This window comes from Zootermopsis nevadensis, unplaced genomic scaffold (genome assembly GCF_977971745.1).
Source record: "Zootermopsis nevadensis isolate Lab colony 2312 unplaced genomic scaffold, Znev_1.0 Znev_ptg000013l, whole genome shotgun sequence".
Lineage (NCBI taxonomy): Eukaryota > Metazoa > Arthropoda > Insecta > Blattodea > Termopsidae > Zootermopsis > Zootermopsis nevadensis.
This window is the reverse complement of record NW_028259145.1, coordinates 14190715-14206688: the sequence shown is the minus strand read 5'-3', so window position 1 is coordinate 14206688 and position 15974 is coordinate 14190715. Positions and strand designations below refer to the sequence as shown.

The window sequence follows — 15974 nt, the reverse complement described above, 5'->3', positions numbered from 1 at the left end:
ATACATACCTTAATTATTGAATCTCTGGAGCGAATATAATTTGTTTACTTGCTAGCGAAAGCACCGTTGTTCCCATGGGGTTTTCTTAAACTAAGCTTTATTGAAATAATTAAAGTGCTTCTTAATTATGGCATTCGTAGAAGTGTGTGTACATTATACACGTAACCCATATAGGCTTACACCCGTTGTGACGCCTTCACATAGGAATCGCGTGATGCATTAAACAGCTGCCAAGCGGTTGGTGGGTGTGTGTAGATCGGTTTGCCCCGTAACACCGATTATTAGAAGCTAATAAGCTACCTGATAATTCAAAGCTACATTTTATCTAAGTTTTTAATTAATTAATTAAAATCAGTCACTGTTTCCCTTTCTGTTTTTAGTTTCAGAATTAATATCCTGTAAATTGCAATGGAAAGGTAAAATTCTCTCATACACACTTTCATAAAATGCTTTAAATGTTTTGGAAAGGCAATCTCTGGACACCCAGGCATCCAGCGTTTATTGTCGCTGCGGTAACAGTAGCTTTGTAATGTGTTTCGGAGTACATGGACACGTAATTTGTGACAAACCGTTCTTGCCTCGACTCGACCTGGCATAAACGCGTTCGCAAGCTGTGCTCTGCGGTTATATTCTGCCTTTGCTGAGTATCCAAGACGATATTCTCAGCGGAACTAGCTGATTGATGCAAATTATTCATAGGATATCTGCATGTATAAAACTCACACATTCGGATCTGTCAGTGCACGTGAGAAGAAATGAAGGAACTGGAATGCAAAACAACGAAAATCGGTTTGTATTAAGTCAATTGGCAAGATCGTCTTCGTGGCGCCGTCTCTGTTGGTAATAATCTAAACTAAACGAAACTACCTTTACTCCGAGACCGGTCAAATGCCGAGTCAATGATGATGCCACTAACGTAGAACAGAGAGTATAATGTGTGGTGCATGGTCAAGTGTATAGAGTTACATTGTATACCCTCATGAAACATGGCGATGAACATAACGAATTCAGCACTTTGTCGTTTATTTTATATTTGTTAATTTGTTCCATGTGTGAAATTTAAATAACTCCGTTAATCGTAAAGACTTAGCTTATGTTTAGTTAATACACCTTTTAGGCAGCTGTTTAGATCAGTAATGAACGTCATTTTACGTAAGTAAAATACAGTGTGAGCTTGTTCTCTTTGTAATCATAACAGAAATGTAACGTCATTCATGTGGTATACATAAATATTGGATCTTTAAAATATGAACTAATTATGTTCTGAGTAGATCGTTCAGAGAAATTTGTGGTATAAAATCTATTTTCGTTGCACTTTAATGAGGTAGCAGCAATACTGTTTTACAAACTTAATGAAGTATTCGGTGTTCTGAATGTAATGTTATTGGAAATTCATAACCCCATACACCGACTCGACATAGTGTTCCTAATGGATGCATTTTTTAAAATTAAGATCATCTGAAGCTGTAAATGCAAATTATATAATTTCAGTATGTTATAAATCAGTTTACATAAGCGGCATGGTTTCCAGTCTTTTAGTTGCCGGGTTCGGTTTCTAATTCACGTGCATTCGCCACTGTAACTCAGATGTTAGATGCAAAATGGGGAAATGCGTGCTTGTTCAATATTCATATTCTCAGAACCAGAAGTTTGCCAGCATCCCATCAATGTGTTTCATTTAGCCTTCGGTAGCTGTACGCCCAAAACACGTCTAAACGATTTTTACATGCTGGGATTTGACGTTTTCACGGCGTCGAGTCTGAAGATGGCTGTCTCCCGTAATCGCCTTGATGATAGAGGTAGCAAGGACCTCTAAAACGTCGGTAAACTTCTGCCAGACTACACGGCGCAACAACCTAAAAGACGGCCATCTTTAGAATTGTACATGCTTGACTGTGGAGAATGTAGTTATCATTTTCTTCCCAGAATTTTTTTCCAGTTTGTGTTGAGGCCGGTGGTGCAATAATCATGAGACGAGATGAGAAGCGATTATAAACGTTAAAGTGGGATTCGTGTTATTTCTGTCACTCTGTATCTCCTTTAGCAGTCTTCGTCAGTAGACCGTGAGAGGTTATCTGGCCGCCATTCACTCTGTTTTCATTTAAGATATGTTTGTATAATCTGCGGTGTTAAACATGTAGCTTAAGGTTATTAATATCATAAGATATGTAATGAGTCATCGTAAAGTTAAGCAGCCAGCTGTTAACATGCAGACTGCTAGAATGTTTTTATGTTAATAATGTAGTCTCGACAATGCTGTGATAAATGTGTAGGGGTTAGGTCGAATTGTCATATGGTTGATGCGGCAATATGGCAGCCGTTATGTCGTCATTTCATTGGCCTTTCTCAGTTATCTTTTAATGACTGTAACCGTCTAAAACACGTATCATGGGACTCTTGGAGGGGTGTTTGTTTTTGTCACTTATGAGTATCGCACAAGATTCCAGGTTTCACTACTTAATCAATTTTAATTATAGTGTATATTGGGAACACGTTCTGTTCGTAAAACTTCCTTTTCTTCGTTTCCGTAGGAATTTGAAAGATTTTTGATGGCGGTAATGGTTATAGTTATAATGCTTCTCCTCGCTGGATTTTAATTTTTATTTTCTGTTAACATACATAGTTGCAGAGCAATATTTTGTAACTTCAGGACATTGTTGAGTTTCACTGTGACTGACCATGAGTGCTGATTATAGGAAATACGCATTGTTTCAACAATTACCAAAGCGCATGTTTACTAAAATTACAGCTATGGCACTGTTGCCTTTACGATATGTGATGAGCATTGTGACGTCACGGGAACAACGGAAAAAGTAGAATGATAAAATGACAGTATTTTGTCATTGGTTTCTTACGCCATGTTTCTGTACATGCTTAATATCTGGTGTGAAATGACTGTTGGCACGTCTGTGGGCTGCTACAGTATTCTTTCCGACATTACATTTATGAGAAAAGTCCTAGTTGAAGACAGTAGGTTTTCTGAGGCAGTGCAGAGGTACTTGCAGGCTCCTAGTAATGGTATTGACGGCTGAGTTGTATTTTAAGCCACATTGATATATTGTAATTCCAGAAAAGAGATGAGAGTGTACTCTTTAATAAATATGAATCTTGGCGCCGGTAGTATTAAACATACTTTTTGTATAAATCTTAAAGAGGGCTCCGCACAGACTGTTTCGCCCCGGGCCGCGCAGCAATGCTCCAGGGCCGACTCTGACTTGACCTGTAGCACTGCCAAGGAGCAGGTGAATTTTCACACAATAGCTGGTCTTGGGTCTTGCGCAATGCCTGTGGGTGTTATTACCGGAAATAGTCCCCACGTGTCAAGCGTGGCAGGAATATCGCAGCACACTGGCACACAGCGTCATTATACTTTATACGTATTAGTGACAGGTAGGTAGTTGGGCTGACTCGTCTTATGTGAGCGTCAAGGCCTTGTGCTGGATATCAGGGCTATGGAGTCGGTACTAAAATCTCCGGCTTCGACCCAGACTCCGACAGCGACAACCTCATAAAAGCTCAATATGTGAATCATCAGCCTACGTTTTAGACTTATAACCTATATTTAATTATACGTCTAATGGTTATTGCAGAAATAGATTGATTTGTAGACAGTTTGTATTTTTAAGGTACCTACAAAGCATTTTTCCCACACCATGTGGCTCAACGCGTCGTTGTATGTCCCTAAGCGTGAGGCTGCTGGAGGCTCACACGGTATAGAAATTGTTCTTAAGATTTTATATCGAGGCCGGAGTCGGTACGTTTTTACCGACCCCACCTAAAATTGCTTCCGACTCCGACTTCACTGTGAGGTGTGTGTGTCATTGTGCATGCTGGCCAACACGAAATAGATCTCAAGTCTTCAAACGCAGTACCGTTAATCAGACCATGACCACTGCCTCGAGCACTCCTCTGATTGATAATAATTCCCCACACTTCTTTGATACATCGTCTTAAATTAACCGAATAACGTCGTGATGTTCTGTTCTAATGACATAAGTGTGCATGAGTTCAACCACGGTGGATAAAGGGTCGACTATCTTACAGAAGCGAGCCGCATTGACTGCTCTCATGTCTTCGTTGAGGGCCACAGAAAGAAATTAAAAATGCAGTTGGGACAGACCGAAATTGCAATTTTGACTTCGAAGGCATTGGTAATTTTATAAAATTGTAGTTATTAATACAACAGTAATTTTCATATTATTTTGTTAAATTGGCCGTTGCTCAACAACCAGATTTTTCCCTTAGAGGCCTATATCCGTTCAATTTGTATTTGTTTAATCAAAATATCCGTTTGCAAAATTTCCCCTTGCGCTTAGATAATGTATTTGTAGTTATATTAGTGTTCTCCTGAGTACCAGAAATGTTTGCCCGTCTCGCATTGGCCAATTCTTAAATCATGTGACGGGCCACATGAAAAGTTTGAACGGTCTCATGGGGCCTGATGGCCTCAGATGTCTGATCCCTGCAGTGGATTGGTCCTTGATCTAATCTGTAACTAACAGCTATAAGAGCGGTTCTGCATGTATGCTGGACTGTAGTTTCTAGGTTTTGTAACTATTCATAGGTTCGAGCGTAGGAACTTATGAAGCTAGATTTTTTAAACAGTAGGTAGGTAGGTTAGGCGTCATAAACAGATTTTTCCTTGATGCGAATTTTATTTAGTTGGCAAGCATTCCAAACAAGTCCGTTTTGCACTGCCTCAGAGATCTGTCACAAGTCAGTCTTGAGAAGGCATTAAGTTGAAGGTAGCTAGTGATGGTCTCACCTCATCTTTTCACAGAACGAACATGTTAATTCTGCTGTTACAAGACATTTAAAATATAGAAAGCTGGGTAGACTTTGCTGACATGTTGTCAGTAGGCCTGTGTGGTGTCTGACGTATTGCACATACACACATGTTGGTGTTAGAGAAGAAACACTGTTTCTTCCGAATCTAAAGAGAGAATGGTTTATGTCAATGAGTAAGGTCTCCATCACCGAATAAAGTAAAATATGAACTAAATTATACCTTATTCACAAACTGTATTTATGCTCTAACAGGCACTGCCTGTGTCTGCTAACAAAATGTTAGTCGGAAGTGTATGGACAATAATATTAAAACATATATCCTCAGATTCAAAACTGGGATAAAGCAGGATTAAAAAGAACCTTCGAATTTAAGTTTTGAAAAAGTTGACAAATTTCATTACCGCGTAATAGTAATCCCATGTAGATAAATATTAAAATGTACAGTTTGTCCCTTTTGAATATTAAGAATTTTCTCAATATGTATTGTATTCATGATTCACGACAAAATGCGTGTCAAGTATTAACTTCAGTGCTTTATTTTTCAGAGACCAGTGCATTATCTCGGGCAGTCGTTTAACAAACTTTTATGTTTCCTAGTAGATGTGAATAGCCCACTAAACAGTGCTTGACCTCCAGTTTGTTCTCCGTCATTTTCATTTAATTTACATAATTTATGCCGTCTTTGACTTACCATGAAGTTAGATGTTAGGTGCACTGAATTAATTCAATTTGAAAGGACGGAAGGGTCGGCCATTTGAACATTTTCATCTACTTTGTTTAGGAATAACGTTATGTCGTCTAAAGAACAAATCGTTGAACTTTTGTTCATCCTTGTATAAAGTTTCTTAATCTCATGTTCCGCTTCCCGCTTATGAATTTCGTGGCTTATTGCACGTGCACACATGAACAATTATTTACACAGTATTCTGTTTCTCAGAACAGATACACGCGCCGTACTTTTATCCAGTAGCTTAAATAAACTAAAAGTTGCTGTAGGATCGACAGCCATCTCTAGGATGTTACCAAATTTTGTTTGGTTCTCTTCGTAACAAAACCTTCTTCCGACATTTCACATGTTCCACGTGTGTTTATTGGTTGCTACACAAAGTTTAAAAATTGTAACTGAAGGAAGAGCCCATTCGGTAGCTATCAGATTTTAGCTTTTCACAGCGTTGTGCAAAGGTGGTATCAACCGTAATTTGTTTGTTGTTAGGTGCATAATGTTTGAAATTACAGTTTTGTCTGGTGTCTTGGAAACGTGTTGAACAGTACACGGAGATGGCGCAAATAAAATATGACACATGTTGGATCGATTCTTACGCTCGTTCAAACTACATCTTTTCCGTGTATCCACGTTGTCACGTTCTAGCCAAAACATAGGCCTGTCCTTCCAGTAGCTGGTCTGCTGTTCTATTTCTGTGGTCGCGGTATAATAGATTGTGTTTTATGCTCGTTCAACAAGACGCCGCAATCGCCTTGAAAATGGAGGCATCAAGAACCTCTGAAACGTCGGTAAACTTTTACCAGACTACATGGCGCAACAACCCATCAGACAGTCATCTTCGGACTCACAGCCGTGAAAACCTCAAATCCTACTTAGTATTGTATATTTCTCATCATTACAGAGGACAGTGCCTAAAGAAAATTCCCTGTTGATGATACTAAACCATTGTCACATATCTTCAGATTCATAAGACGACTAGTAGGATTCGAGGTTTTCGCGGCGGTTTGAGGATAAATTGTGGTCTTCTGGGTTGCTGCACCTTGTTGTGTTTTGGTTGTATACCAGCGTTTAGGAAGAACATGATACTTTACTTCCAGTGCTGAAGAATGTGCTGCCTCCATCTACGAGACTAAGATTGATGCAGCATATTCTTCGAAAACTTTAGTTCGTAACCAGAAGACCATAATCAAAAGAGGGCTTGTGCTTGCACAGGATAATGAGTTTCCAAATCTCCCCAAGCAGGCCCAAGGCACAACGAAGTGTTTTGAATGAGTTGAGTTGTTTTCTGGTAGAATAGCAACGCATAAATGAGGTGAAATGGTACAGGAGCATTACGTACTCTTAAAACAACATTACCTTGCATTTCATATAATTATTTGCCTAAACTTTGAACTTCCTAACTGCACGAGTAGCAAACACAAACGTGGTAGAAATTTGACAGTTTTATTAGCATCAATAACATTTAGCATGACACAAACACTTATCACAGTTGACAAGTTATGTCGCTTTTTGAATGCGTTTGTGTGACATAATTGTATGGATGCGTTCGACTTCAAAAACCCATTGATACAATGTTCACAATATGTTATCTCCACAAAATATCTTTACGTCATCCATTCAGGGAAGATGAGATAGACGGGGCATGCAATTTGTTCAAAGATATTGAACGCGTACACAGCAAGTTATTTTAATAAGAAAGCTTTCGAAACACGACCTCTTCGGAGTCCTTGGTGTTGATGATCATACGAAGTTGACTGGATTAAACTGACTCGAGATTAGGTCCATTGGCTGGCTCATGTGAACACGACAGTTAACCGCCAGGTTCCGTAAAAGACTGGGAATTTATTGGCCAGCTGAACTACTGTCAGGTTCTCAGGACTCTACTTCATGGAGTCAACTTGCTGTAGAACCTAATCTTAGTTAATACACGGAGTACCTAGTCAGTACATGATTTTATAGTTTATTGTATTAAATAACGGACTATACACTTATGTACTCGAAAGATAATTCCAAAAACAGTGAATGTTGAACCTCTAGAATAGGTGCAGTGCCACAATATTTATAACTTTATATCGATTAAATTTGGTCTGCACAAGGGGATATAAATGACGTCATTTTCTTTTGCAAACAAGGGCTCGGTATATATGTCTGACCTTGGCACCAAACTTGTTTCAGTACCAAGATTCTCACAGGGCATTCTAATCTCTGCTTGCCTTATTAGCAACTATGTTGTTATAATCATTAGCTATTCAGAAAGCAGCAATTGTATGTAAATACGATGTTTCTCACAAAGTGTTCTTTCTGAGCATATGAAGAAGTCAGAACTGCCGTCACGTTACGAAGTTGAGCGGGTATATGATCCCACTTGACTTCAATTGAATCCAATTGAACTATTTTCTTTATATATTGTGTTGCATGTAGCTGACACTGTATAGTCGATATAAATTCAATGCTGCAAACTTGGCCCAAGGTCTCAAGTGCTGTATGGAGCCAGATAACATAGTGAAGGCGGTTCTCTGATCAGGGGCCTTGGAAGGAGACCGTGAGGTGAATAAAACACACGATCATTATCTGAAGGCTCTGCTTTCGGCTGTCGACAACATATTTTATTTTTGATTACAAAGTTTAGCTTCTGTGTACCGGCGACCGATGAGATACTCGTTTAATGTGAGGCCTAGGCGTGGATGGGAGGAGAGGCTTAACTTTAAAGCGAAGTGTCTCACCCGGGTTAATCCTTCTCATGATATGGCCAGCTAGGGTTTTTTGTAAACACAATAATCAAACGCCGGATTTCATAGAAGGCTGGAAATGCCCGAACTAGCCAAAGACTTTAACATCCCATGTAGGGTTCTGCATGATATAATTAGTTTTGCAAGATATAACATCATCGTGCAGCGCTCTTGATGGTCTGTGCCGGCAAAGGACAGTAGTTGCCTGCATCAGAGCGCTGTTAGGCTGTGGCGATGTCGCTAATACACACGGGCCTTTGATGTATTTTTCAACTCATAAATACGTAAACATATTTGATGCAGTATTCATAATTGTTTGTGTATTTCTAACTTATCAAATTCACACCTTATAGTGGATCGTGATTCATTGATTTATTTATATTTTATTTAACAACGCTTTATCAGTAGCTTAAACTGTATAGCTTCGAATCATGATTTAATGTTCTTGAAATGAAAGGAAATTGGTCTAACAGAATTAGTACGAAAAGCATCGTAGATGCACGTGCAGTCGATTACAGAATCCTATATCTAATTCCGCTAGCACTGCTCACGCCTAAAATGTAATACTTCAAGGTGATATAATGAAAAATATTTATATACGGGATGTTTTAAAATTATTGAAATTAAAGTTAAAAATTTTCAAAGTGAACCCCGTGTGAAGGGAGCTCAACAAATATCGAAGTCGTAACCGAGTTCCTCCCGTGCTTTGGTTACGGCATGCCAACCAACTTCACAGTACTTGTAAATCTATGTGAAACTTCCTCTTTATGAATGTGTCAGAATGAGATTTATAAAACCAGAGCGAATATTTGCCTTTTTCTAGCCATGACCTCACGTCATAAGGCAATAGAGTAATTAACTAACCTTGAGTATCTCTGTCACGTCATTACTTTATCTGTCGTATTAGTTAATTCGTGGTGTTGTGAACATGTGAGTTTGTAAGAATAATTATGAAAAGCACTGTACACACACTTTTGAAAAGGTGAGGAATGCTTATCTGGTTCCCGGCGATTCATTACCGTTTACACAGTGCCGGCCACTGGGCCCAATCTTAGATGAATCCAGTCCACACACTCACATCCTGTTTCGTTGGAATCCATTTTAATATTATCTCTTAATTTACGTCTAGATCATCCAAGTGTGTCCGTGTACGCTTTGGGGTGACTGGCATGCCTTTCTACCGAGTTTCATATATGCATAAGTCTGTGGAAGGTTACAACTTTTTTTGTATCTTGGAAACCATTTATGGTATAAATCGATTATTATGTGCACCGAGGCGATAAATGATAGAAGAGATCTGCGAGTTCACATGTATCGTACTTACATCAGTGGGGCAGTTTATTTTAGGAAAATTTGGCATGAAGAAGAGACGCTTTATGTGGGTCTACTTTCTTTTCAACTTTATTATAGGCTATATTCATATTATTGTCACAATAAACAGCCCAAGGAAGATCATTATTTTAATGTATCTGTAGTTTACTGTAAGTAAAACAAGGGCGAATAACCGACGCTTTAACTTCTTGTTATTGCCATGAGTCAGCGTAGTTTTGAGAACAATAGGAATGTTTCGTTTTTTGTCATGAGTTAAATAGAAACTTCATCACACATATACGAAACACTGAACAGTGTCCGATTAATACCGGTATCATGATATATGTTACAAAGTTCATAATATTTCTGTCGCGTGTTGTGAGTAGTATAAGAGGTAATATTCACATAGGTCTCGTGTTTAATGTTGCTATATCTAAGAGTCTTTGGAACCGAATCATGGCGGTATAAAGATTGCATGTGGTGTAAAAAATGCCACTACCAAATGTCAGTTAATGCAATTCACGTTTTAAGTTCTGGTTTTGATTTGTCTGATGTGTTGATGGTGGAAATTACGATTATAGTTGAATCTGTTGCAGTCCATCAACCAACCAACTAGTCAACTTATTGGCATTTTGAAGATTTCTGTCTTCTGGGTTGTTGCGCTGTGTAGTCTGGTCGACGTTTACCAACGTTTCAGAGGTCATACTGCCTCCGTCATCAGGGCAGTATGACCTCTGAAACGTTGGTAAACATCGACCAGACTACACAGCGCAATAACCCAGAAGACAGAAATCTTCATGCTCACCGCTGTGAAAACATCAAATCTTACATATTGGCATTTTATTGTATGGTTATATGTAGTGCATTATTGTGATATTTTTCTTTATTTAACTACTGTGCTTGGTGTTTACTCGTATTTTATGGGTCATCAGTAAATATTTATATATGTTGGGCAACGCTAGTCTGTGACAACATTTCCAAAGGCGTGCACAAGTCAAATTGATACGATTCGTTGATGTTACGTACGACGGCGTGTAATTCAAGTTGGCTTTCAGGTCTAATGCAAGACGTACAAGTTAATAACTTGGAATGTTATGCTGACATGTCGGAAACTATGAGTGAAATACAATATTTATGGGAAGCCCCGCTTATTCTGCTGTGTGGCGCTTGTTTTTGCTAGGATACGCTGTATCGTCATTTGTTCCTTTTACACAGTATATCGAGAGGCTTTCATGAACTGTTTCCATGGAGCAGAGTCCAATTGAGAGACTCAGCTAGTCGAGAAATTCCACACTTTTGTGAATCCCAAAGACTCGCTATCATGTCCACACGGATTCGGCCCTGAATCAGATGAATTCAGACCTTACCTCGACGTGGTATTTCTTTCAGGACGATTTTCATGCAAAGTGAGATTTCATGTTCTCACAGCGGTGAGTATGAAGATGCGATTGTTTAATGATGGAGAAAGTACGTACCTCCGAAACGTCGGTAAATTTCTACGGGACCCTGAAAACGGTAACTGCAATGTTCGCCGAATCGTCGGATTCTCCTCAGCATTCGACCCAGCTCATCCCCGAAAGGCGAAGTTAAACAATGAATGTCTGCTGGATAAACAAGTTTGTTAAAGCTGTTAGATTCTCCCGGTTGTTTCCTTTTAGTTACCATGCGAGCATGTCTGATATAGCAACAAATAAAACTCAAGGGCCTACCTTGAGCCATCTCCCGAAGGGATGTAGCCGTTGGTTGGTTAATACTACGGGAGACAGAGGCAAACACGTGCCGACACTGGAACACCCGTACTTTTGCCATGTCACAGCGACCACGTCACAGAGGCCGCTGAACCATCCACGCCATTGTATGATATTCGGGACAGCTCTCACGAATAAGCAAACTGGGGGTGGAACAGGAAGACAGCTGATCATAACGGGAACTCGGTGTGTGCATTTTACTTCCTGTACTTGACTGTGGGAGGAGCTAGAGATGAGCACACGAACACAATAAAAACATAAAAGGTAAAACAAGCAGAATATAAAATACATTAGTACGGGGGACGTTAATACACAAGAAAATTGCAAGTAAATATATTAGCATATTTGTAAAAATTATTTAAATCAATTAAGTAGATTATACTATTATAGAATGTGAAGAAGTGTGACAATTTTCGTCTCGAATATGTCCAAGTCCCTGTAGACGATATTAGCAGCTGATGCGCATCTAGCAGAAGGGCTGTTTTTGATCAAAGGGCTAAAACTGAACATACAACATACAATAACACAGAATAAAATGGCTTATTTACGTGACATAGGAAATGATTGGGTCCAATTTTACGGAACTCTAAACGTCCTTGGCTGTAGAGTGGCTGGTCGTTCAGGGAGGATGAGGAATAGTGTTTGTGGTTTATTTAACGACGCTGCCGGTAACTCAGACTACATAGCGTTGGTTGATAGGCTGGTGAGCAATGAAATAGAAAGGATATGGAAGAAGGCGGTCGCTGCCTAATTTAAGGGACTCTCACGGAATTTTCTAACTGTAGGTACCGTCCTGGAATTTGCCTCCGAGAACTGAGGAAAACCACGAAGAACTTCTGGAAGTCGATCTTCTGGCTGAGATTTGAACCTGGGACCTCCCGTAGAATTAGAAGCTCTTATGAGTGCTTCTTGTGAACGCGACAAGATCATTAGGGCTTTGGAATTGTCGGGGATTATCTTCGCCAGCTGAGCGAAGATCGACTTCTCAAGAGAGACTTTGGCCGCTGGAAATGTAATTCTTTACACTGTGTGCCAGTGACATGTATGCAGATATGATAGGCTTGTCACGCATGAATACACGCCGTTAAACGTAGATGCACTACCTAATGGTATATTGAAATAACGGAAACGTACACCTATGAAAATGACAGAAGGTAAACTTTCCATCACTTGAGACGGAGGTCCAAAAATCAGTGTCTTACCTGCTGACGTTGTTTTGTGAAGTGCATTGACGTGTTCCCTTAAAGCATCCACACCGCAGTACACAAAGGCATGCTGTACATAGAAATGAGGTCTGAGTTTATCTTTTCAGTTGAACCTTGCGAGTGAAAGGAGAGAGAGAGGGGAGAATGTATGAAGTGTGTTGCTGGTTGGAAGACTGGGTAGTACAGGCTGTGCTGAACGAAGTACCAGAAAGCAAGTAGGTTGTTCTGTGGTGCTGAGACGGGTGTAACGGTACGACCAGTCGCTCGCGAGCTGTCACCGAATCCTGTCTGTGTTGTTTTAGGGTGCCATGTGTTTGTGCGTTGGAAATGGATTATTGTAATAAATAAGTTGTGAGGCCCAGAAAATAGATGGTGTTGTGGGCAGTGATTTTTTTGTGAAAGTTTTCTGGTGTTCTTTGGAGGTAGGTAGTAGATCAGTGGAAGGTTTCATTTCTGAGTTTTCTTCTGAGATCAGCTCATTGCGAGAATGTCTGATACGAGTATGTGAGCTATCTTCAGAATAATTCATATTCATTATCTGAATTACCGGCACGAGTACGCGAGCTGCTGTCAAATTAATTACATATTCCAATAGTTTACCTTGTGAATCTTTGCTGAACATGCAGTGTCCCTTTATTTTATTTGTAGAACTCAGCATAACACAAACAATGACTGATAAGCAAGAATTGTGTTCCTATTCGGTTGTAAAAGTTACCATTTCAGCTGCTTATTATTAAACTCATCGCTCGTTCTGGTCATTATTTTATACACAGCTATTTCAATGGAGTCACATCGTATAGATACTCTGATGAATACAGTGAAGTGTATTCAGGGGTGGGTAATTTTTCTTACTGGCATGACTTAATTTCAAGGAAATTTTCCTTCGTGTTATTTTTACATTAGCCTGCGTGCCGTTGTAATACAAGTATTTTTAATTACTTGTGTTCTTAGGACAGTTGTTTCAAAAGAATGAAATACAGTTTTTGTAGAAAGTATGCATGTATGTAAAACATCTTTTTTTAGAATAATGAATGTTGCAGTAGTTTTCGGTTCCTGAGCCAGATATTGGTTTCTTAAGCATTAAATAATTTGTATTCTTTTTTTACCTAAGATGGAGTGCTGTACTTTTGAGGGCTCTGTTGGATTGGGATCAAAGGGATATGATTATTTTTAGGTAAAATAAGTCGGGGAGATAGGTGAAACTAAAGAGTCTATGGCTGGAAAGTGTCCATATTAGGGACCCTATGAACAAATTATGGGCATATCATACAATCGAAAAGAATAAGCTTTCTTCACATGACAGTCTTATAAAAACGTGTTTTAATAACTCCTAGAAACTGTTTATACACAAAGAAAAAATATTTAACGAAATGTCCTATACTCGAAATGAATGGGTCTTCTTTTAATTTACACACTTTTTCAACTACAGTAACAGCTTCTCAAAGATAATTCTCTTACCATTGTCCACTTTACTTCGGTTCCGTTTTCTGTAACAATTCCTTCGCCATTCATTGCACAATTTTTCCCAGCTATTTGGTACTTTGTACGCATTTCAATTTTTGTTAACAGAATCCTTTCAGATAAAAACCAGCAAAACGGAAATGCATCGTCAAACACTGTTACCACTTATGTTGTGTAGTAACACATTTCTCATTTACATTTTGTGGTTCTAAAAGGACACAATTCAATTACCCTCATATCAGAAGCGCCTTCGTACACGGTGATTCTGTTCACAAACAAGTCTGGACACGCGCTGCTGTCAGTGAACAGAGCTGCTGACGCTGTGATCTCGATCTGCCTGAAAGGATCCGTGATGCGTTCTACGGACAAAACAAACATTCTGAAGATTTTCTCAGGGGTGCCCATATTAAGGACAGTACCGTTATTTGGTCTAGTTATCTGACATTAAATATTTATGTTCAGTAAGTCTCTCTGTAAAATGAGCATAGTTTAAAACCGGAGTCGCTTGCGTTTCAGTAAGTGAATGTTACTCGTGATGATGAACTTTTAAAGGTCAAAACATGCTCGGTCAATAAATTATAACTTCATCTCTTGATTTAATCTGATACTAGTGCTATGATTGCTCCATGCTAATTCGAATAGTTGCCTTTTATAATTCATTTTAGAAAAGTGCTTTTATGGAATAATACCGGGTCTACAATTTACGTCTTTCGGGGCGCGCCCGCACCGCGCGGTCGGCTGGCGATCTGTTGACGTGGGCGGGACTAGTCCGTGTTCTTCCCATGAGTCACAGGCGAATCAGTTTCATTGCGTCCCTCGTCGCGGATTGACGTTGATAATATGGTGTATAGTATTAAGCAACGTGTGTTCTTAGTCGAAACATATGCCAAATATTCGCCGTAAATTTCGCAGACATTTTCCCGGTGTAAGTGTTCCTAGCAGGCCCATGATAGAGAGCTTAGTAAAAAAATTTCGTAGTACGGGATCAGTTTTGGATAAAAAGAAGAACAGGAAACGACAATTCATTTCGGCAATATCCCAAGAAGAGCTTCGTCGAGTATTTAGAAATATGTTAACGAGATGTGAAGCTTGCCTGCAAGCACAAGGAAGTCACTTTGAACATCTTTTGTGATTTAAGGTAAGAACAATTAATGTAATAACATGTATTAGTGACGCGAAATATTCGTAGTTCGCTGTTACTAGCGACACTGAAACTGATTCGCCTGTGACTCACGGGAAGAACACGCACCAGTCCTGCCGACGTCAACAGATCGCCGGCCGATCACGCAACGCAAGCCACGCCCCGAAAGACACAAATTGTAGACCCGGTATTATTCCATAAAAGCACTTTTCTATACTTCAGCTGGTGTCATATTTTAGCTGCTGGTTGGTCCAAGCTGATATCCGTTGGGAGTTTCACTGCTTCCTGGCAATGAAAATAATATTGCGAGTGTATTTTGCTCTTGGTTATTTTGAAATTAAAAGGCCAGTTGTTCCCTGGTGCAGAACTAAGGACGAAACCGCGCAGACATGTGAAGTGGTGGTATAGTTCCACGAATTATTTATCTTGGCACAAGATGGAGGTGAGTGTTATCTTCACACCTCGGCCACGTTACTCACAAGGAAAGCGTCGTAGTACCCATTGGATAGGAGTTCGAGTGCGCCCCTGAGCCGGTCTGTCGATTTTAGCGAATAGAAGCAATTCCTGCCTCGCCGAGAATCGAACACCGTGCATCCAGTCCGTAGCATGGCCACTGTTATGACTTGACAGAATTAATGACAGGTCATTCTCAAGGCATTGTTGGACGGCAGTGGGCCGCATGGATTGAACTGCTTTTTTATGTGGCAGGCAGTGAGGCAAGTAGAATGCGCGATTTGTTTATTTGATGGTTTGTTTAGTCATGGTCGGCAGGTAACTGTTGTCGTTAGATGTCATTAGAAAGCCTGTTTCCTACAAAGGATGTATTGCTTGCTCACACCGCTGTGAAATTAATCTTTATTTTTAGGC

At 39.6% G+C, this 15974-nt stretch overlaps 1 protein-coding gene and 1 long non-coding RNA gene across 13 annotated transcripts in view; one reads left to right on the top strand and one right to left on the bottom strand.

Moving 5' to 3' along the window:
* Nucleotides 1–15974, top strand: part of mtd (TLD domain-containing protein mustard) — a 189309-nt gene that overhangs the window by 27910 nt on the left and 145425 nt on the right. For 6 of the 10 annotated variants that reach the window (XM_087348711.1, XM_087348694.1, XM_087348698.1 and 3 more), the window contains exon 1: nucleotides 12786–12927. The exons of 3 other annotated variants lie outside the window; for them this stretch is intronic. The gene's annotated coding sequence lies outside the window, so the exon portion shown is untranslated. Of the gene's footprint in view, nucleotides 1–12785; nucleotides 12928–15974 lie in introns of those variants that run through there. One more of the 10 variants, XM_087348693.1, reaches the window with a different exon arrangement.
* LOC147873901 (uncharacterized) lies at nucleotides 3649–12611 on the bottom strand. Of its 3 annotated transcripts, none has more exons than XR_015535139.1 (4): nucleotides 12503–12611; nucleotides 11262–11443; nucleotides 11028–11153; nucleotides 3649–4933 (listed from the first exon to the last, which is right to left on the bottom strand). It is a non-coding gene; the product is annotated as an uncharacterized LOC147873901 (long non-coding RNA). The 3 variants fall into 3 exon arrangements; XR_015535141.1 differs by having other exon boundaries at nucleotides 3650–4933; nucleotides 11028–11156; nucleotides 11262–11526; XR_015535140.1 differs by having other exon boundaries at nucleotides 3652–4933; nucleotides 11028–11156; nucleotides 12503–12576.